The 23299-nt window shown below is 33.1% G+C and overlaps 1 pseudogene; it reads right to left on the reverse strand.

The window, feature by feature from the left end:
* Nucleotides 1-363: 363 nt before the first annotated feature.
* On the reverse strand, nt 364-482 carry LOC120581764 (uncharacterized; annotated as a pseudogene).
* Nucleotides 483-23299: the final 22817 nt, after the last annotated feature.

Consider the following 23299-nt stretch of genomic DNA (forward strand, 5'->3'; position numbering starts at 1 on the left):
ATTCTTCTAATCCATGAACACAGGCCTTTATTATATTAAGACCTGTTCCTTCTATGCCTAATTTGTTAAATATTTTCTATCAGAAAATAGGTTTAATTTTTTCAAATGCTTTTTCTGTGTCTTTCAAATATATGATTCATTCTATTCATGTGATATATCACATTGTTTGATTTGCATATGTTGAACCATCCTTGCAATCCAAGGATAAATTCCACTTTATCATGGTGAGTGATCCTTTTCATGTGCTGATGAATTTGGTTTGCTAGTATTTTTTTTTTTTTTTTGTAGGCAAGGCAACCCTTGGTTGACCTCACAGATTGCAAGGAACTTGTCCGTTTACAATTCCTTATTTTTTATTTTTTATGCCTACAGCACCTGGTCTTCCTAGGTGGTCACCCATCCAAGTACTAACCAGGCCCGACTTTGCTTAGCTTCCAAGATGAAACGGGATCGGGCATGTTCAGAGTGGCGAGGCCATAGATGATTTGCTAGTATTTGTTGAGAATTTTTGTACCTATATTCATCAGAATCATTGGTTTGTAATTTTTTTTTTTTATTGGTAGTGTCCTTACTTGGTTTTAGTATCAGAATAATGATAGTCTCATAAAATAAGTTTCAGAATGTTCCCTCTTTAATTTTTTAGAAGAGTTTCAGATAGATTAATATTAATTATTTAAATATTTGGTAAAATTTATCAGTGAAATCATCTGGTCCTAGATTTTCTTCATTGGAAGATTTTTGATTACCGATTCAATATGCTTATTAGTAATTAGGCTATTCAGACTTTTTGTTTTTTCCTGATTCAGTCTTGGTAGTTTGTATGTTATTAAGAATTTTTCCATTTCTTCTAGATTGTTCAATTTCTGGATGTATAGTTTTTTAGAGTAGCCTCTTATGAGTCTTTTTATTTCTGGTATTTCCTGTAGTCTTCTTTTTCACTTATAATTTTATTGATTTAGGTCCTCTTTTTTCCTTGGTTAGTCTAAGGGTTTGTGAATTTTATTGATCTTTCTCAAAAACCAACTCTTAGTCTAAGTTTTTCTATTTTTTGTTCTCTAGTTCATTTATTTTTGCTCTAATCTTTATTATTTTTTTCTGATTTTGGGCTCAGTTTATTTTTTATTTTTTCTATTTCCTTAAGGCATAGAGTTAGGTTGTTTATTTGGAATCTCGCTGCTCAATGTAGGCATTTATTGTTCTCAACTTCCCTCTTAGAACTGCTTTTGCATATCTCATAAGTTTTGGTATGTTGTGTTTCCATTTTCATTTTTCTCAGGAAATTTTATTTTTTCTCTAATTTATCTTGGTTCATTGTTCAGGAAAGTGTTGCTTAATTTCCATGTATTCATTAATTTTCCAGTTTTCCTCTTGTTATTGATTTCTAGTGTCATGCCATCGTGTTCAGAGGTACTTGGTATAATTCCTGACTTCTTGAATTGGCTAAGACTTACTTTGTGGACTAACATATGGTCCATCCTAGAAAATATTTCATCTCACTTGAGAAGAATGGGTGTTCTACAGTTGTAGGATCGAATGTTCTGCATATGTCTATTAGATCAATTTTGTCTACAGTGTTGTTCAAATTTATAGTTTTCTTATTGATTCTCTGGATGATTTATACATTGTTTAAAATGGAGTGTTAAAGTCCTAAGTATTATTACTATTTATGTCTCCTTTTTAGCTCTGTTACTTTTTGCTTTATATGTTTAGGTGCTCCAATGTCGAGTGCATAAGTGTTTACCTTGTTACACCTCCTTTGACTGACTCCTCTGTCATTATATAATGACCTTCTGTGTCTCTTTTTAACATTTTTTAGTCTAGTCTATTTTTTCTAATGTATGTATAGATACCCCTGCTTTTTTGTTACTATTTGCTTGAAATATCTTTTTGCATCCCTTAACTCTTAGTTTATGTGTGTCTTTTTTTTTTTGCACAATAAATCAGTTTATTACAGATTAAAAAATCATTTCTATGTGTGTCTTTAAGGCTAATGTGATTCTCTTATTGACAGCATATACTTGGGATTTTGTTTTTTATCCATTCAGCTATTCTATCTTTTGATTGGACAACTTAATCTGTTTGTTTAAATTATTATTCATAGGTAAGAACTTACTCTTGCCATTTTGTTTATTTTTTTTTTTTCTGGTTGTGTTGAATATCTATTGTTTCTCGATGTCTTTTTTCATGATTTATGTCTTTCAATATCAGTATGCTTTGACTTCTTTATCACGTTCTTTTTGTGTAATATAGGTATTTCCCTTGGAGTTACCATGAGGTTTATATAACATATTTTAAAATTATAAGACCATAGTAAAGCTTATAAAGACTTCAATAGAATTCCTAAACATTATACTTTTTTCCTCCCCATCACAGTTTAGGTTGTTGATGTTACAATTTACCTTTAAATATTGCGTAACTATAAATAGGTAATTTTTACTGTATTCTTTTTTTATCTTTTAAACTGGAGTTGTAAGTGAATTATACACCAATACCATATTACAGAACCTAACTTTGACTATATATTTAATGTCACCAGTGAGTTTAATGCCATCTTTTAATCTTTTTTTAATGTTTATTGGCATACTTTTTCTTCCACTCAGTCTTGTAAGACATATATACTGGTGATATACTCCCTTAGCATTTGGTTTTTTAGTTTTATTTTTTTCAGAAAACTCTTTATTCTTCATTTCTGAAGAAGAGCTTTGCTGAGTATAGAATTCTTGGTTAACAGTTTTTGTCTTTTAATATTTTTGAATATGTCATCCCATTCTCTTTCTGTCGAGAAATCTAACAGTCTTATGCAGCTTCACTTGTATGTAACTTCTTTCTTTTGCTGTGTTTTAAAATTTTTTCTTTGGCTTTGGCTTTTGACAATTTAATTATAATGCATCTCAGTGTTGCCCTATGTGAATTTAACCTATTTGGGAGTCCAATGGGTCTCATGAATCTAGATGTCTGTTTCTACTCCCAAGTTCAGAAAGTGTTCTGCCATTATTGTTTTAAATATACTTTCTGCTAATTCTTTCTCTTCCCCTTCTGGAATTCTTATAATACAAATATTGTTTTGTTTTGTTTTTTTTCTGTGCTCCATAAGTTCTATATGCTTTCTTTACTCTTTTTTGTTCTTTTTGTTCTTCTGATTGGATAATCTCAAGTGTCCTATCTCCCAGGTCACTGATATTTTCTTCTGCATGGTTGAGTCTGCTTTTGAAATTCTCTATTGAATTCTTCAGTTCAGTTACCAAATTTTTCAACTCTAGGATTTTTTTTGAGGGGGGGGAGGATAGTTCCTATTTCTTTGTCAAATTTGTCATTTTGTTCATGCATTGTTTTCCTAATTTTATTTAATTGTTGTCTGTGTGTTCTTGTAATTTGCTAAACTTCCATAAGAGAATTATTTTGCATTCTTTGTCTGACAGTTTGTAGATATCTATTTCCTTAAGGTCAATTTTTGGAGTTCTATTAGTATCCTCTGGTAGTGTTGTACATACCAGATTTTTCATTTTCTTAATTTCTTACACTGATATCTGCATTTGAGTAATCTGGCTCTTCTTCCAGACTTTACATGTTTGATTCTGGCAGAAATAGATTTTTGCCAGTCAGCTCAGTTTGGGTCTGGGCATGCCTGCTGGAAGTGTCCTTGGGCAGGTGAGACCTGCTATTATAGTCTATTTTTGGATGAGACAACTGTTAAAGATTTGAGGCCTGGGATGGGGTTATGTGCCACTGGCTCAGAACAGTCAGATAGGATTCTGATTTTATTCCATCCCCAAGTGAGGCTGTAGAATGGGCTCCACAGTTGCCTGGATTCTCTTGTCAGCTTTACTAGATTGTCGAGACTGGGTACTATGTTCAGTAGTAGAAGGGGCTATGATTAGCTTTCCTGCTCTGGCAGGGTAGCAAGATGGAATCTAGGTTCTGTATGGCTCATTGCTTGGGGATCTAAATCAAGCATGAGGCCGCACTGAAATCCCTGGTTATGTGACACCACTAGTTTTGCTTTGCAGACAGGGAATGCCACAGGCTGTGCTCTCTGTTTACGTGCCTCTGTAAGCAAGGCTGTTGCATGGACTATGCAGCTTCCTGTATGCTCTAGTTTGGTTTCCTGGTTAGATAGGCTAAAGACTGTATTCAGCAATGAGTGGCACTATGAATTAGCTTTTCTGCCTGTGCAGAGCAGGTAAAGAACCTCTAAAACTGATAAAGCTATTTGTTGCTTAACTCAAGCCAATCTGTGTTGCAACTTCCATAGCCAAACTAGGGTACTGGCTTTGCATTGCTGACTATTGGTTCTGCCTACCTGTCTAAGGCTTGCGCATGTCTGACTTATGCAGCTTCCAGGTGTGTTCACCAGATTTTCTGGTCAGATGGTACCAAGACATAGTCTCCGCAGCAGGTAGGCTATGTCTCAGTTCTCTTGTCTGAGCGGATGGATAGAGACTACTCCAGGATTCTCCTAACTTTTTCAATTGGGAGGGGCCAGGGCTACTCTCAGCCTCAGCCATAAATGAATTCCCCTGGCATAACAGGGACACCCTTCATGTCCAGCACTGGCTTTAATCTGTGGCAGTCAGCTCTGTCTGCCCACCTCTTGGCTCAAAGGTTGCTGATATATCGCTTCTAGGTGTTCTCACCAGTCCCTCTGGCCAGATGGGGCTGGGAGACACTCTCTCCAGCAAGTGGGAATATGACTCGCCTCCTTCCCTGGGCATGGGCAAACCAGGCTTTAGAGCTAGCAACATTTTTTACTGAAGACCCAGATCAGGCAGATCTATACCCAGGTTCCTTGATTAGAGTGTGCCACTGACTTGGTTCTATGAATGAGCAAATCTGCTATTTCGGATTACCACTTGGGCACTGCTGGTGTAAACTCAGTCTACCAAGATCTATGTGCTGATCAGAGCCCTGCAGATTCTCCTGCAGTCTCCATGGGAAGATAGCAGAGTAGGGGCTCTCATAAAGTGACCACCAATGCTGAGGGAGCTTGTTGTCTCTCTTCGATTCTCTTTTCCTACTGGAGGAACCAGATGTTTAGGGGAGACCTCTCCACATGGTGATGCACTGGTCCGGAGGAGGGACAGTGGAGTCAGTGTGTATCTTCTTCTCGTATCCTGCTAATGCAGTCTGTCTTGGTCTCTGTGGTAAAAGGGGGTACTTCAGCCTCACCCTCATGTTCTAGGATTCTCTAGTGATGTCTTGTTCATGAATAAGGGCTTGTGAAGGGAAACAAAATCAAGAGCTATTTATGTTGCTATATTGATGACATCACTATATATCTGATCTCAGAAAAAGATGTCCAAGATGAGAAAAGCATTATGTAAATGCCAAGAGATTATGACATGGATTTTTCTGGATCAAGGTTTTCAGCAGATTTCTTACAAGTAATTATCTCTTATCATCTGTACTGGGTCATATGATGAGGTGATCTTCTACTCATCTATGAGATTGAGAAAACTTGAGTCTTTCTATCAGGACTTTTGGGGTTGACTATCTGGCCTGAGGGATATGGCCAGTTGGGCCACAGGCTGCCCTCTGTTACTTTCAATCTATCACAAGTGGATATCTTTCTCTAATAATTTGGGAGTTATATAAACCTAAACGTAGGTCTCTGGAAACCTGCACTTAGACTAGTGTAGTTGTATTTTGGAAGATTTGGGGTTGAGAAGAGTTGTTGAGGAAGCTTGAGATTCCTGAGCTGTAATGCTGAATATTATAATGGTTCAATGACATAAATATGCTAGTATAAAATGTGGTAAGTGCTATAAAGGTAAGTAGTACAACGAGTTCGTCGAAGAGGAGTGTCAGATTTAGATTAGAAAAGTCAGAAGTTTCTTTGAGGAAGGGGCATATAATCTAGATTGAATGAGAAGGACTTAGGTAAAGAATGAAGAAAAGAGCCCTATTGGTATCCAGCTCAGCACCAAATGTAAAATCGTGCAGTGCCTTGGAAAAGTTTGGCCGTTCCTCAAAAGGTTAACATAAGAGTTACCATTTGGCCCAGCCATTCTATTTCTAGATGTATATCCAAGAGCAATGTGAACGTATTTCCAAACAAAAACTCATATGCAAATCTTCGTAGTGACATCATTTATAATAGCCTAAAAGTGGAAATAGTCTAAATGTCCTACATTGGTTGAATGGATAAATAAAACGTGAGCTATCCAAATAATGGAATATTCTTTGAACATAAAAAAACTGAAATAGTGATACATGCTAGTACCCAGATGAACCTTTAAAACATTATGCTAAGTGAAACAAATCAGTCACAAAAGGACACACATTGAGCAATTCCATTTATATGAAATATCCAGCATATGTAAATCTACAGAAATAGAAAGTAGATTAGTGGTCACCTAGGTCTAGAGGAAAGATTTGGGGAGAAATGAGGACTAATTGCTAATGGGTATGAGTTTCTTTTGGGAGAATAAAAATATTCTTAAATTGATTTTGATGAGAGCTACTCAACTTTATGAATATAATAAAACATTGATTTGTATACTTTATGTGAATTATGTCATGTGAAATATGACTAAAGCTGTCATAAGATTTAAGATAAATTTGAAGGATATATGAGGATTAGTAAACTAAAGAACTTATTAGAGACATTATTTTCTTAAGTTATGTCCAAAACCTGGAATTCATCTGTGATATTTGTAGATAACAAGGAAGAAGGCAAGAGCACAGAAAAGTGAGAGAATTCTAAGGTTTTTATCTTATTGCGGTTATGGGAAAACTAAGAAATTTATAAGATTTCGACATCAATAGTAAAGACAATGAATTTTAAAATAATAAGATATAGCCACTAGAAAAAAATGTGAAAATTGAAAATGATATAAATAATGTTAAAAACTTGTTTAGAAAATAGAGGTAGGATAGTAGAATAAGAAATAGCAAAAGGAAAATATAAAAATAATGTTAAATGTATACAAAAAAATCGTAATAAGTAAAAGTGGGTTTATCTTCATGATGAAATATAGAAAATATAGATTAGAATGAAAATAATATTCTTCAATATGTTATTTATAAGGGACGTATTTAAAAGTGATACTAAAATATTAAAAACAAAGATAAAAAAGTTTCATCAGATAAATATGAAGCAAACATTTCAAAAATGATATCAGACAAAATAGAATTTAAGGCATAAAAACCTCATAACTTCTCTGTAACAGTGTGAGACTATATAAAGCAGCAACAGATAAACTACCAAAACAATTAAAAGTAACTATTAGACTTGTATTCTTTAATACACTCCTAGGGGAAATGGATTTTTAATAAGCTAACAGATCAAGTAATCAAAAAGTAAGCTAATATATAGAAGATTTGAATTACACAGTTATTAAGTTTGATTTCTTATATATGTGTGCTTTTGTGTGATTATCCAACATTAGGCTGTATAAATTCCAAATAAAAATTTTTTCCTTGTACTTAGGAAATTATACCACAAACTAAATTGTACAAATATGTTAATATATTTCAAAACAACATCATGTAAACTATGAAGATTGAACACAAATAAAAATATTTTTATAAAAATATTTTTAAGATATTAAGGGTATGATAGCAAAACACATATTAAAACACTAAAACAAAACAAAACCCTATATTCAAAGATAAATACACAAGAAAAACTATGAAATACCTAGAGCTGGATAATAATGAAAACATTGAGTGTCATTAATAGTGGGTTGCAACTTCACAACTTTAGCAATGAGATATATATTTCCAGTTGTGAATGCACTTATGAGAAAAAGAGTTTAAATGAATAAGCTAATTGTTTAGATCTAGAATCTATAAAAATTACAACACAAACAAAACAAAGATACAATAATTTGTATGAATATAATGAAAAATTTAAAAACACACAATGATCTAAAACCTAAGAGCAATGACTTAAAAAAAAACCTAAAAACTGGTTCTTTGAAAAGCCCAATATGGCTGAAAACCTTTGAAAATATTACTTCATAAAAATCAAAGATGAAAAAAGTACAGTGAGCATGTAGAAATAAGTATAGCTATAAATTACGTGCTATGAAAATGTTACAGAATATTAAAACCAATAAATTAAAAATCTTATTGAATTAGATACATTTCTGTAAAAACATAAAATGCAAACATCGTGAAATAATGGAAAATCGAATAGAAAATAACAAATAAAAATATGAAATCCTAGTTAGAAACTTCTTCACAGTCAATACCTAACCTGCCCCAACAGTTTTTAACTTCTCTAGAGAGTTTTGCTTTAATCTATGTGCTATTTAGAAGAGTGATGTTTAACATCCAAGTATTTGGAGATTTTGAAGCTATTTTTCTGTTACTGATTTTTTATTTAAATCCATTGTAATCTGAAAAAAGACATTTTATGATTTCTCATTTTAAATTTGTAAAGATGTGTTTTATGGCCCAGAATGTGGTCTGTCTTGGTGACTGTTCCATATGAACTTGAGAAGAACATATATTCCGTTGTTGGATGAAGTAGTCTATAGATATTTATTATATCCAGTTGATTGATGGTATTGAGTTCAACTATGACCTTAATGATTTTCTGTCTAATGGATTTGTCCATTTCTGACAGAGAGGTGTTGAAGTCTCCAACTGTCATAGTGGATTCATCTATTCCTCCTTGCAATTCTATGTCCCATTTGTTTTGAAAGTTTGTTACTTTTTGTTGTTCATTTTCTTTGTGTAGAAATACAACTGATCTTTGTGTGTTCATTTGTATCCTTGCAACTTTGCTGAATTTAATCATTTCTGGGTATTTTTTTTTTTTTTTTTTAGTGAATTCTTTAGGATTATATATGGATGCCATCTGTGAATAGAGATAGTATTAGTTTTTCCTTTCCAGTTTGATGCCTTTTGTTTCTTTTTATTTCCTGATTACTCTCAGTAAGACTTCCAGTACAATTCTAATTAGAATGGCAAAAATAGGCATTCTTGGTTCTCTCTCGAACTTAGGGGAAAAGTTTTCAGCTTTCACCACTGAGTATGGTATTAGCTCTGAGGTTATTTATTTGTTTGTTTGTTTATTTATTTTTATGAATGCTCTTAACTATGTTGAGGAATTTACTTTTTATTCCTAGTTTGTTAAATGATTTTTATTATGAAAGTGAGTTGGATTTTGTTAAGTGTTTTGTTAGCTGCATACACATTAAAGATTGTTATGTCTTCTTGGAAAACTGACCCTTTTATCATTATGTAATACCTCTCTTTGTCCCTAATAACATTTCTTGGTCTAAAATCTGCTCTGTCTGAAATTGAAACAGATTTTCCTGTTTTCTTTTGGTTGGTGTTATGGCATGGTATATCTTTCTTCATTTACTTTTGATCTATATGTATCTTTATAACTAAAGTAGATTTCTTCTTGTTAGCATATAATCAGGTTTTATTTCTTGATCCATTCTGACAGTCTTTTAGTATGTGCATTTAGACTATTGATGTTCAAAGCGATTATCGATATAGCCAGATTAATATCTACCATATTTGTTACTGTTTTCTGTTTGTTGTCATTGTTCTTTATTCCTATTTTTGTTTTCCACTCCTTTTCTATTTTTTGCCTTTTGGAGTATTAATTGAGCATTTTATGTAATTCTACATTTTATCTCTTTCATTAGGATATAATTTTGCTTTAAAAAAATTTAGTGGTTGCTGTAGAGTTTGCAGTACACATTTACAACTAATATAAATTCACTTTCAAATAACATTTATTACTTCAAAGGTCGGTTAAATACCTTATAACAACAAAATAATTCTAAATCATCCCCCTGTTTCTTGTATCATTGATGTCATTCATTTCATGTATACATAATCGAACACGTTGCTATTATTATTATGAACAAATTTGTTAGATCAATTAAGAATTAAAAAATAAATAAGATTTTCTTTTATGGCTTCTCTGATGCATTTTTTTTCTCTTTATATAGATCTGACTTTCTGACCTTTATCATTGTCCATCTCTCTAAAGAATTTATTTACTAGCAATAAATTTCCTCAATTTTTGTTTGAGAAAGTCCATTTCTCCTTCACTTTTGAAAGATAATTTTGCAGCGCACAGAATTCTCGGTCAGAATTTTTTCTCTCAACATTTTAAATATTTTATTACATTCTTTTCTTGATTCCATGATCTGAGGAGAGATTGGATGAAATTCTTATCTTTGTTCCTCTGTAGGTAAATAAGGTATTTCTCCTCTACCCCGCCAATAAATTTTCTGAATATTTTATTTTTATTTTTGATTTTTCTGTGGTATGAAAATGATATACCGAGATGTTGGGATTTTGGTGTTTTTCTTTGTTTGTTTGTTTTTTGATTTATCCTGCTTGCATTCTCTGAACCTCTTGGATCTGTGATTTAACATCTAACATTAATTTTGGGAAACACTGTCATTATTTTCTCAAATATTACTTGTTTCTTTTTTTCTTATCCTTTTAAAATTTCCAGTACATGTAGTTATACTTTTTGTAGTTGTCCCACAATTATGGATATTTTTTTTCCCCTATGCACTTAAGTTGTGAAAGTTTCTGTTGAGATATCCTCAAGCTCAGAGGTTCTTTCTTCAGCTGTATTCAGTCTACTGATAAGCCCATCAGAGTCATTATTCATTTCTATTACAGCGTTTTTGATCTCTAGCATTTCTTTTGGGTTCTTTCTTAGAATTTCTCTCTACTTACAGTGTCCGCCTGTACTTGCATTCTGTCTATTATATCCATTAAAGCCTTTAGCATTCTAATCATAGTTGTTTTTTTTAAAATAAATTTATTTAAATTAGTTTCAAGTATACAGTACATTGGTTAGACATCTATATTGTTCATGAAACGATTCTCCCAATTGCTCCCTCCCTCCCTCCTCTGGCCCTTATGTTAATGCTAACTGCATTCTCTCTGTCATGTTCCGCATCCCCATGACCAGCTATCAACTACTAATTAGTACTTCCTTAATCCTTCACCCCATTCTCCCAGCCCCTCAAACCGCCTCCCCTCTGTCACCAAATTGTCCACTATATTTGTGAATCTGTTTTTGATTAGTTTGTTCTTTCTGTTCCTTAGATTCCATATCTGAGTCTGTTCCTTAGATTCTCATATCTGAGTCTGGTTCTGATGCTCTGTTTTCTTTGAACTCTATTTTTTTGACTTTTAGTATGTCTTATAATTTTTTTCTTAACAGCTAAAAATATATTCAGTAAATGGAACTATAGTGGGTAGATGTTTAGTCATGTGGTAGTGAGGTGTGTGGGGAGGAGAAACAGTCTATTGTTCTATGATTTGCTCTCAGTATCTCAGTTATCTTTTAGTGAGTCTGAACCTCTGGACTGTGAAATTCACACAGGCTTCTCAGGCCCCCTCCCCCACCCCTTTCAGTGTGGCAGGATGGCTAGAGTGAGCTGGAACTGGGAATTTCTCTGCCCTAGGTCAGTTAGCTTCTGATAAAACCCAAGCAGGTTAGGCTCTGGTTAAAGAGTTTCTCCAGAGGGCAGATCTTGCTAAGAAGAACAGACTGCTCTAGCCTATTTCAAAATGGGTCCCTTTTCTCTCCCTCTTCTGAAAAATGGAGGAGATTTTTCTCTATTTACTGTGAGAACTTGAGCTTGCAGAGATAAAATTCATTAAGTTTTGGAGCTCCTGATTACTGGGTCCCCTAGGAATTTTTAATTTCTCAGATTTATCTACACTGAGCCTCCAGCAATTGGCCAGCAGAGTTCAGATTTTTCCATCCTGGCACTGGTCCTAAGGAAGCATGTGCTGTGATAAGTCATGATTCTCTGCATTTGTCTATTGGGCTCCAATTTGGAGGGTAGTGGTTTGCCTGGTGATCTAAAAAGAATTGTTGATTTTTCAGTTCTGCTTTTTTTTTTTATTTAGGATGAAGTTTCACTATCCAGCTTCTTATATGCTAGCCTAGAAACTGGAAGTTAGTTCAAAGATTTTTAGTTTTTTGTTTACATGTGTATATTACCCTTTCACTTGGACTCTGGCTGCTTTCACCTTACCTCCTAAATCATTTTGATCAAATTAATGTTCCTAAAAGTCCATGCCATTTGCTTTCAGTCCTTAGTGAACTACAATGGATATTGAATGGAATCACACACTTTTATATACTCAAGATCATTGCACCTGGAGCTTTATTTGAGCAATCTACCTGTATTTCAGAGTGCTCCCTATTGTTCATACTGCGACCTTGTATAATGTCTCCTTCCTCAGTAAAGTGTATCCTACTTTTTATTTGGTGGAGAAAGATACAATCTGTGCACCAGGGATTTATAAACTAATAGGATTTGGACAACTTCTCTAACTTATAAAATAACCTTTTTATAAGATTCATGTTATATGGCTTGTCCCTCTGCCTCTTGCCTCATCACATTCTAATTTGTCCCAAATAGTTCTTCAGGCTTAAATTTTATAAAGCATAGTTCTGAGCAACTAATTTTGCTAATTAAAAATTTTCAGTAGCTCTCTATATCTTGACAATTGAAGAATAATCCCAGCAATCTCTATACACCATATTTCTAACTTGCTTTTCTAGGTATAGAAAAAAACTTCACTGTATGGTGAATTTCCAGGTATATTCCATTAGACCAAGTTCTATGAGGAAAAGAATTATTTTGGAGGGAGCAGATCATATTTTCATGCTGCTTGGCTGGTGACTACTTCTTATTTAGTTCTATATATTCTGATTTCTAATCTAATGCTATGTTCTCCAATAAGAATGCCTCCTTTACCAAGTGTCACGTTCTATCTCAAAGGTCATCTCCTCTGTATATTATATATCTCCAACCAAAAGTAATACTTTTCTCATCTAAATCCCCATTATAGTTCTGTGTATCACTGTATCTCAGTTTTAGGTTCAAAGCCTTGCATCCTGAGGATCTATAGATTAATTAGTCACAGTGAATAGCTCAATGTCCCAAGGCAAATAAATATAACATTATTAGGAAGAGATTGGCAAAAAACAAAAAACAAAACTAAATTCCATAATTGCTTTCATACATACTTAGTAAAAATTTTATTTTTCTGAACTTTTTAGTTGTCTACAGTTTAAACAAAAAATTATTGATAGTTCTGGGGTCATTCGAATCTAATCATGAGGCACATTATCAGGTCAAATGCCCCATGAGTTTAGTGACAGATTAGCATGAGTAAGAGCTTTAGAATCATTCTTAATTAAAATCAGTAATTAGGAAATGCTGTGTAGAAACACTTCTTTACTATGACCCAGAGAAGGGCACTGTTCAAATGTAAATATGCCATCTATTATCTACATACACTGAAATAAGCTTGCTCTTCTTTCTTTTCTTTCTCGCTTTCCTTCCTTCTTTTCTTTTTCTTTTTTCTTCGCTTTTCTTCGCTTTTCTTCGCTTTTCTTCGCTTTTCTTCTGCTTTTCTTCTGCTTTTCTTCTTTCTCCTCTCCTCTTTCTTCTACTCATTAGTAAGTTTTAGTCCTTCTAATGGAACTTGAGGAAAATATCCCCAAGAACACCACAATCCAATGAGTACAATAGAGAATTATACTTCAGAAAATTCTCATAGGCCCTCCTAGAAAACTTTCCATCCCTCTCCCCAGTCTATGCCTTCTCAGTTCTCCTATAGGACTCCAATTGATAAACTTTTCAAATGGAATTGTGATCTGTTTACATGCACATCACCCCCCTCCCCAAATGAATATGTTGTTTTCTTTTCATGTCTTTCTTGGTATTTAGCAGAGAGTTGGTTCTGATAAATAATATTTGTTGAATACATAAATTAAAAAAGAAAAAAAAAAGATGTGTGCTTCAAGAGAGCAAACAGAGAAAGGGATATTTGAGTTGGTGCAAAAGGCCTGGGTGTGAGATGAGAACATTTCATGAAAGAGAATATTGTCTTTTTTTTGGGGGTTTTTTCTTCTTCTTTTTTTTTTTACAATTAGAGCTGACATTCAATATTTCATATTAGCTTCAGTTGTACAGCAGAATAGTTAGACATTTATTTAATTCACAAAGTGGTCCCCCCCAATAAGTCTAGTATCCACATGGTACTATACATACTTATTACAATATTATTGACTAAATTTCTTTTGTTGTAATATACATCCCCAAGACTATTTTGTAGCTATTAATTTGCACTTCTTAAATCCTTCACCTTTTTCACTCAACCCCCAACCCCCCTCCTATCTACAAGAAAACATTGTCTTTTCAGTGCCTAGCAGTTCATTTATAGCTGGCCTTCAAAATAGGAATAAAACTTTGGGAAATAGTATCAAATGACATGAATTCTAAATCTAGTTCTATCATCACGTTACTGGACTAGCAGTTTAAAACCTTTGGTTTTTCTACCTACAAACTCCTCTAGAGTTTGTATTTAGTTTATAAAACTATATAGATAAAGATATTTTGTCAATAAAATTATTGTTGGAATGAATGAGTTAATGAGGTACTCCAAGTCACATTACATCTAAAGCTATTGATAAATTGGAGGTTTAATATTTGTATACATTGGCTGTAATAGCTTATTGGGCTAAAGAAAGTTGTGGGAAGTCGGAACTGACTGGATATGTTATTTTTTCCCTTGGCATCTGTTATGCACCTGGCTTTAAGTCATAGTAAAAAAAAAAAAACAGTCTCTCAAAGAATTGAAATCTTCCCAAACTGAAAGTATTTTTGAACACACTAAAGAGGACAAAAAAATCTGTTGTTTTAAAAATGAGGGAACAAGACATATTTTGAAGGCGTTATTACATTCTTGAAGGGGAAATGTTGTCTTATTAAGTGCTCAGAAGTTATTCGTCCCTTGGTGGTTCTTTGCTAAACCCCACCACTTAGCTTAAAAAGACACCGCCTCAAACAAAATGAGCAAACTCTTACTGGTGTAATGAATTTTTTAAGGAAGTTTTGTTTCACTTTGTCTCTTTTTAAGTTTTTATTGTGAGAGTGTTAAAATTGCAGAAGAGTTACAAAAATAGGACAGAGAGTTTCCTTATTCTCTTCATTTTGGCTCTTCTAATGTTAACATCTTATATAACTACTACAGTTACCCAAACTAACATTGTTGCAATGCCATTATTAATTAACTATAGACCTTTTTTATATTTGGTCCTATTCTAGGATCTAATCTAGGATTACAAATTACATTTAGTTTTCATTGTCACCTCATTCTCCTCCATTCATGGTAGTTCTTTAGTTTTTCCTTGTCCTTTATGACCTTGATACTTTGGAAGACTGCTGAATGGTTATTCTGTAGAATGTCTCTTGCAAGTTTGTCTGACGTTTTCTCATGACTACATTGGGGTCATGCATTATTGGGAAGAAAACCACAGAGTGATGTGGTTTTCTCAGAAGGGTCTGTCAAAGTTTCTCCACTGTAAAGTGTCTATTTTTCCTTTTGCAATTAATAAATATTTAGAGTAGATGCTTTGAGACTATGCAAATATCCTGTTTCCCTTAAACTCTGTCCACTAATTTCAACATGTATTAGTGGCTCATGCCTGCTGTAGTTATTACTGTGGTATTCTAATGAGAACTTTCTATATTTGCCATTGCTTCTACATTTATTTTTTTGTTTGTTTACATTGGTATGGACTAAAGGATATTTATTTTATTTTTAGGATTATAATCTAATACTATTATTTTGTTGCTAAAATTGTTCCAGCTAAAAACATCAGGTGCTTTGATTTTTGTTGCTGTTTTAAATAAAATTCATTCTTTAGAATAACTCAGATTTACATAAACATTAAGAAAATAGTACATGGAGTTCTCATATACCTCCAGTTTCCCCTATTATTAACATCCTACATTAGTATAGTACAATTGTTACAATTAACGAATCAATACTGATATATTATTATTAGCTAATATATTTAGCTTATCAGATTTCTTTTCTTTCTTTCTTTTTTTAATCGAATGTCCTTTTTCTGTTCCAGAATCCTATTTAGGATACCACATTGCATTTATTTGTTGTCTTCTTAGGCTCCTCTTGGCTGTGATAATTTCTCAGACTTTCCTTCATTTCTATGACCTTGACTTTTTTTGAGGAGTACTTTTCAGACATTTTGTAGGATATCTTTCTGATTGGAATTTGGCTGGTGTGTTTTTCATAATTAAACTGTAGCTATGAGATTTGGGGAGAGTAAAGTGCCATTTTTATCACATCACATCAAGAGGACATATCATCAACATGGTTTATCACTGTTAATGTTAACCTTGATTACCTGACAAAGTTTTTGTCAGTTTTCTCCATTGTAAGTCAATTCTTTTTAGTTTTCTCCCTTTTCATACTTCACTTTTGGGAAGGAAGTCATTATACACAGTACATACTTAAGGAATGGGTACTTATGCTTCTTCTCCTTGAGGGCAGAGTAGTTACATTAGCTATTTGGAATTCTTCTGTGTAGGAGGTTTTTCTATTCCCTATTTATTTAAGTATAGCATTATAGAATCATGGGTATTTATTTTATATTTTGAGTCATATAACAATACTACCTTATCATGCTCAAATTGTTTTGGCTTTGGCCATTTGGAGCTTGGAAATAAACTAAAAGTTGGCATTGTGTCCTTTTGACATATTTACTCAATGTTTTTTTTTTTTTTTTTTTTTTTTTTTTTTTTTTTTATTTCCTTTCTGGCACTACAGGGTGCTCTACAGTCATTTTATATATTTCCTGTTCTAGTCCTAGAATCAGTCATTTACTCAAGGAGTAGCCCTGGTATCTTTTAGAAGAAACCATGATCTGAGTTAGATGTGCTCATTGCTACTGGGATGTCATCACTTTTAGGTCTTTTCATCTAATAGAGAAAGAACATACAACTCTATAGAAGCTGTGTATATGCATATATCTATAAATATCTCTATATGTAGCCATCTGTATTTATTTTAAGCTAAACATAAATTCATGGAGATATCTCGAACTCTAATTTATTCCTACATGGATTATTTTAGCTTCCTCTACTTGCTAATCTGTACTCACACACTCCTATAGGGAGAAATCTGGCTCCCATCATCCCCTATCCATTTACTTAATTGTTCAATTTCAGAATATGTTAAGAGTTGTTAATCCATACTCCACTGGGAACAACTGTATCAATGAGAGTACAGGGCTGATGTATAGTACTTCTTGTCTTTAGTTTTACAGACTTCACCAATTCCTCAAAGTACTTAAGTTAGCACCATTTCCCCATACCTTTCAATAAGGTTGTTTAGTACATTTTTTTAATTGAGATATAATTGATATGTAACATTAAGTGTACAACAGAATGATTCGATATTTGTATATATTGCAAAATAATCACTACGATGAGTCTAGTTAACATTTATTAACATCTGGTTAACACAATTTAATACAGTTAGGTTCTCCTGTCATAGTTTTTATTCCTTCTTGGATCCCCTAACTCCTAAGTAATTTTTTAAAAATTTAAATACATTAAGGCTTACCTTTTAAGCAATAAAGTTCTGTGAGTTTTGACAAATGCATAATCTCATGTATGCAACAGTAGGCATCATACAGAGGAGAGTCACTGCCTGAAAAATTCCCTGTGATTTACCTATTGAACTCTTTATTACTCTCCCCTCCTCCTCGCAAGCATTGATCTTTGTACCATCTCTATAGTTTTGCCTTCCCCGGAGTCATACAATTGAAATCCTACAGAAGCTTTTTTTCAGGCTGGTACCCTTTATTTAGCAATATGCATTTAAGAGTTATCCATATCTTTTTGTGACTTGACAGTTCATTTCTTCTTATCACTGAATAATATCCCATTGTAAAGGAGCACCATATTTTGTTATCATTAACCTATTGAAAGGCATTGGAGTTGCTTTCAGTTTTAGTGATTATTAGTAAAATTGCTATAAACATTTGTATGCAGATTTTTGTGTGGACATAATTTTTAAATTGGTTGGTTAACTGCTTAGGGTGGGATTGATACTAAGACTATTTTAGCTTTGTAAGAAACTGCCAAATCATCTTCTAAAGTGGCTGTGCCCTTTTGCATCCCCACCAGCAATGAATATGTGTTTCTGCTGCACTGTACTCTCACCAACATTATGCGTTGTCAGTTTTTTTGGTCTTTAGCTTTTCTATTAGGTGGATTTCATTGTTGTTTTAATTGGCAGTTCCCTAATGATAAATGATGTGAGCATCTTTTCACATATATATTTTCCATAAGTTGATTTTCCTCTTTAGATCTCATGTCCATTTTAAAATTGAGTTCTGTTTTATTGTTTCATCTTAATAGTTCTTTGTAGATTTTAGACACAAGTCTTTTATCAGATATGTGTTTTGCAGATATTTTCTCCAAGTCTAGCTTGTCTTTTTATTCTCTTAACAGTATCTTTCTCAGGATACAATTTTTAATTTTAATGAAGTCAAACTTATCAGGTTTTCTGTGATACCGTGCTTTAGGTGTTGTATCTAAAAATGTATTACCAAAACACAAGATCACTTAGATTTTCTCCTATGTTTTCTTCTAAAATTTATATTTTTCATTTTATATTCATGTCTATAATTCATTTCGAGTTCATTTTTATGAAAAATGTAAGGTCTCTGTCTTATTTCATATTTTTTGCATATGGAGAAGCAATTATTCCAGCACCATTTGTTGGAAAACTAGTTTTCCTGCATTGAATTGCCTTTGCTTCTTTATAAAAGACCAGTTAACTATATTTGTGTGGGTTTATTTTGGGGCTCTTTATTTTCTTCCATTGATCTGTGTGTCTGTGTTTTCACCAACAGTATATTATCTTGATTACTCTAGTTTTATAGTAAGTCTTAAAGTTGATTAGTATCAGTCCTTTAACTTTATTCTTTTTCTTTAGTATCACAATGATTATTTTTAGCCTTTTTACTTTCTATATAAACTTTAAAATTACTTTGTAAAGATCTACAAAATAGCTTGTGGGATTTTGATTGAGATTGCACTGAATCTATAGATCAAGTTTAGAAAAACTGATATTAAAAATATTATGACTTTCAGTTAATGAACACAGAATACTCTCAATTTATTTAGATATTCTTTGATTTCTTGCATCTGAGTTTTATAGTTTTCTGCATGATGATCTGGTATGTATTTTGTAAGATTTATACCTATTTTATTATTGGTGCTATTATAAAGGGCACTGCATTTTTAATTTCAAATTCCAGTTGTTGCTGGCATATAGGAAAGCAATTGACTTTTTTAAAATTAATTAATTTTTTATGGTGACATTGGTTAAAGAAATCCAATAATTTTCATGTGTACATTTTAACAGTAAGGTGTATATATATAGATATATATATATATACACGTACATCCACACACACACACACACACACACACACACACACACATGCACTGTGTGTTCACCTCTCATAGTTAGATTTCCTTCTCTCACCACATATTTGACCTCCTTTACCCTATCTACCTACCCACTCCTTCCACCCCCTACCCTCTTGTAACCACTAGTCTATAGTCCACGTTCATGAGTCTCTATTTGTTTGTCCTGTTCATTTGTAGAAAGCAATTGACTTTTGCATGTTAATCTTTTGTCCTGCAACCATGCTATAATTGCTTTTAAGTTTCAGGAATGTTTGTTGATTCTTTAACCCTTTGTACATAGACAACTGTGTCAATTGTGAACAAAGACAGTTTTATTTCTTTCTCTCCAATCTGTGTACTTTCTATTTCCTTTCCTGACTGCACTAGCTAGGACTTCCAGCATGAAGATGAAGAGCAGTGATATCTCCATTATCTGGTTCCCACTCTTAAGGGGAAAAGATCTAGTTCTTACCACTTAGGATAATGCTAGCTTCAGGTTTTGGCAGATGTTCTTTATCCAGTTGAGGAAGTTCTCTAGGTGTTTTGTGGTTTTTTTTGTTTTTGTTTTTGTTTTTTAAATAATGGGTAAAGTGTCATTCTTGAAAATAAACAACTATAGGAAATTACTCAAGAGTAAACTAGTAGAAAATTACTCCATTCTCATGAAAAGGGAAAATAAAGAATTCCAAAACTATACGTATCTCTTAAAACCTAACTCATTACCCTCTTTCTTCATAAAGCTCATTATGAAATGATGGGCTCACTGGCTGACAGCTCCTGCAGTTTCTGTTAGATCAACTATCAATCACATCCATATAGTCAAGTTTTGTCTTCAGTTTTCTGGCAGCCGCATGAAGGAGGCTCTCTTTTAGCCTCTTTATTCTTTGCAATGTTCAAAACCTTTATACAATATCTTGTAGGCTCAATTATATTTCAACACCATGTTTCTTAAATATACCTTCTCTTTCTCTCTTTCTCCTGAGACCACAAGATAGTGAAACTTGGTATAAAAACCAAGCTTTAAAATCTGTTATAATACTTACTAGCTATGTGACTGGGGTTTCTTTTTTATGATCTTCAGTTTCCTAGGAGATGCTAATATTCTTTTTGCCTTATTCTTTTTTTTTCTTTTTTTTTTTTTACCTATTTCTAGTTTTAACTACTAAAATAAAACTGATGTAAAATATCTGATACGTAGTAAGTTTTCAATAAATGTTAGTTTTTCCTCTATTTTAAAACATTTTTATCTGCCCAAATTTAATGAACCAGAAGTATAGTGATAGAAATTTTAGATTTGGTGTCAACTTTGTAGTTCAGCTATTTTTAAGATATTTCATCTCTCACCACTTATCCAATAATTCACTCAAATAGATATGAGTATCTTTTATATAAAGATATAATATTAGTTCTTAGATAAGGTCATATTGCTCTGAAAACATGCAAAAATAATTATAATACAGTTTGATAAATATATATTAAAGAAATGAGGGCAGAAAAGTTTTCATAGAGAGATTGAAACACAGGAAAACAAAACTTTCCTCTTTGAACTTGAAAATAAACACATTATATATTAATGTATCAGTCTGTAAAACCATCTTAAAGAGATTAGCTTTCAGGTCAGTGTCACTAAAATACAATATGAATGTAAGTGTAAACATGGCTGTAGTGACAATAGGTTGGTCAGCTATGGAAGTGAGTGACATGAGAATTCATAGAGTAACTGGCAGAGCTCCTAAAAACTCTGCCCAAGGAGAGGTGTTGAGCAAAAGAATTTCTCCTGTGATTTCTTATTGTGAGGAAGAACGAATCTGGCTGAGTTGACATCGTGACATTTAATTCATGAATGTCTTAACATCTTGTTCTAATCTCATACTGCCTAAATCACCTTCTGATGGCAAACTAGGTTCTGCCTTCAGGGATAACATGTGATAAATTGAAGAAGTGAATTAAGAGTTTCTGTAAAAAATAATTTTTTGGCACTCAAAGTTTATTAGTATCATGAGTTGTTTAATAAGAATCTGTGCTTAAGAGGTGGAGATGGTCTTAGAATGCCAAGAAATAAAAATGTTAAAGTCTCAAAGACTAAGAAATTTTTATGATAATCATTGAGGTAAAGCTACTCTTAGAGATCTCTTTGATTTTCTTGAAGAGCTGGACCAGGATGCAGTGCTTTTCAGACAGGAGGAGTTGATGAACAGTGTGAGACATGTTCGGAGGGTGTTGGCATGAGTAGAAAAGGGAGTTTGAAGTTTACTTGCACTGAGGTGGTAGGGAAAGAACAGTGGGGAAGTCAAATATTGAAAATGAGGCTGGAAAGATAGGTTAGGGTCAAAAAATAAATGAACTTGCCTATCAAGCAAAGGACAATGTATACTATGGAGCTTCTCCAAGGTGGTTTATGTTAAGAAATGATATGACAAATGTTTTATTTATCTATTGCTAGATAATAATGACTTTAAACAATGACCATAAACACTGGAAGATGTGATTCCTCGGGACCATCAGATCTATGACCAGTCCTCTGGTTTGGGGAACAATCTGGTGTCAAGACGGAGAATGTACGGGATCAGAGAAAGACCTGAGAATGGGAGACCAATTAAAAAACAGACATGGCATAGGCAGGAATCAGCATAGAAATTCTAAACCTGAACTAGACAACTATAGGCCTCAGATAAGGTCATATTATGACTATCTTATGAGATAAAGCAATAATAAAAGCATATTTCTTTTAACCAATAATAACCAAGTATCTCCTTTCTTTTTATACCCTTGGAAGAATAGAGAATCAGGATTTCAAAGAGAACTAGATAAAATTGAACAATACCTTTTACACACAAAAAATCTTTACATAAAAATTTCTCCAAAATATTATTGGTTTTATTGTTTACTTGTTTTACCCTTGCCATGTTTTTATTCCTCTCTATACTCTAACCCACTGAGTTGTCTCTCTCACTTCCAATGGGCCAAGCAAGTACATATTGACCTCAAGTCTGAGAAATTCTCAAAAAGTAAACAGGACCTATAAAGATGATTACAACAGTATTTTCTTCAACACTTTCACAGCCAGTGTCATCCATGAATCTTCATTAGTAATTAATCACTGGTCTAGGTGAAAAGAAATTTATAGTCCTCTAAAGCTTTATGTAAAAATTCTATGTCATATGAATAAGCAAAAAGTGCTCAGATTGAACAAATTCAAATCCAGCTCTGCTAATAAGTAGCTTGGTAATTTGTGGTCAACTACCTACCTTCTCTGGCTAAGTAGTAGCTCTCTTCATCTACAGAATGAATGGGTTGGATTTGGTGACATTTAAAATATCTTCCAGCTTTTGTATTACATCTCTTATAAGCATTGATACTCCTTGGAAAGTTAAGTAATATCTTTCCCATTTGTTAATTTTTGTGTCATCATTCATTTTTTTCTACAATGAGGTACTTATTGGTATTAGAATCAACAAAATCCAGATTTCACAAGCTAAATGGGCCAGAAATGAAATCAGGAAGAACTGAAAATCTCATAAGATGTTCAGATTCATGTCAAGGATGCTGTGGTTTCCCACAATCAGGGAAGGTGTTGGATGAAGGCCCAAGAAGCCAGTGCTTGCAGGATTTGGAATCCCTGCTATTATCCAAATAAAATTTTCCATAATAAGTCCATTATATTGAAGAATGGTAATACTCTGCATTTGTATCACATATAGTAATTTATAGATGCTACTTGTTTTCGAAATTTGAATTTTATCTTATTTATTTTTCCATATATTAGAGAAAACAATCATAAGAGGTCTTAATATAGGTGTGGCTAGAACCAAGTTTTGTCATGGATGAAACACAAGATATGTGACAAGGGATTTATATATTCATATATTCATTCCTTCATCACAAATGTTTTGAATGTTTACTGTGTGCCAGGCAATGTGCTAATTGCTATGAATAGAAAGATAATTAAGTTCTTGCCCACACAGTAATAACATGAAGCTACATGCTAACTGAGGCAAATTGGAAGGTAACTGTTTCAGGCAGAGAGGAAATCACACAAAAGTTTAAAGGCC

The sequence above is a fragment of the Pteropus medius genome, unplaced genomic scaffold (assembly GCF_902729225.1).
Source record: "Pteropus medius unplaced genomic scaffold, Ma_sr-lr_union100, whole genome shotgun sequence".
In the NCBI taxonomy this organism is placed as follows: Eukaryota; Metazoa; Chordata; class Mammalia; order Chiroptera; family Pteropodidae; genus Pteropus; species Pteropus medius.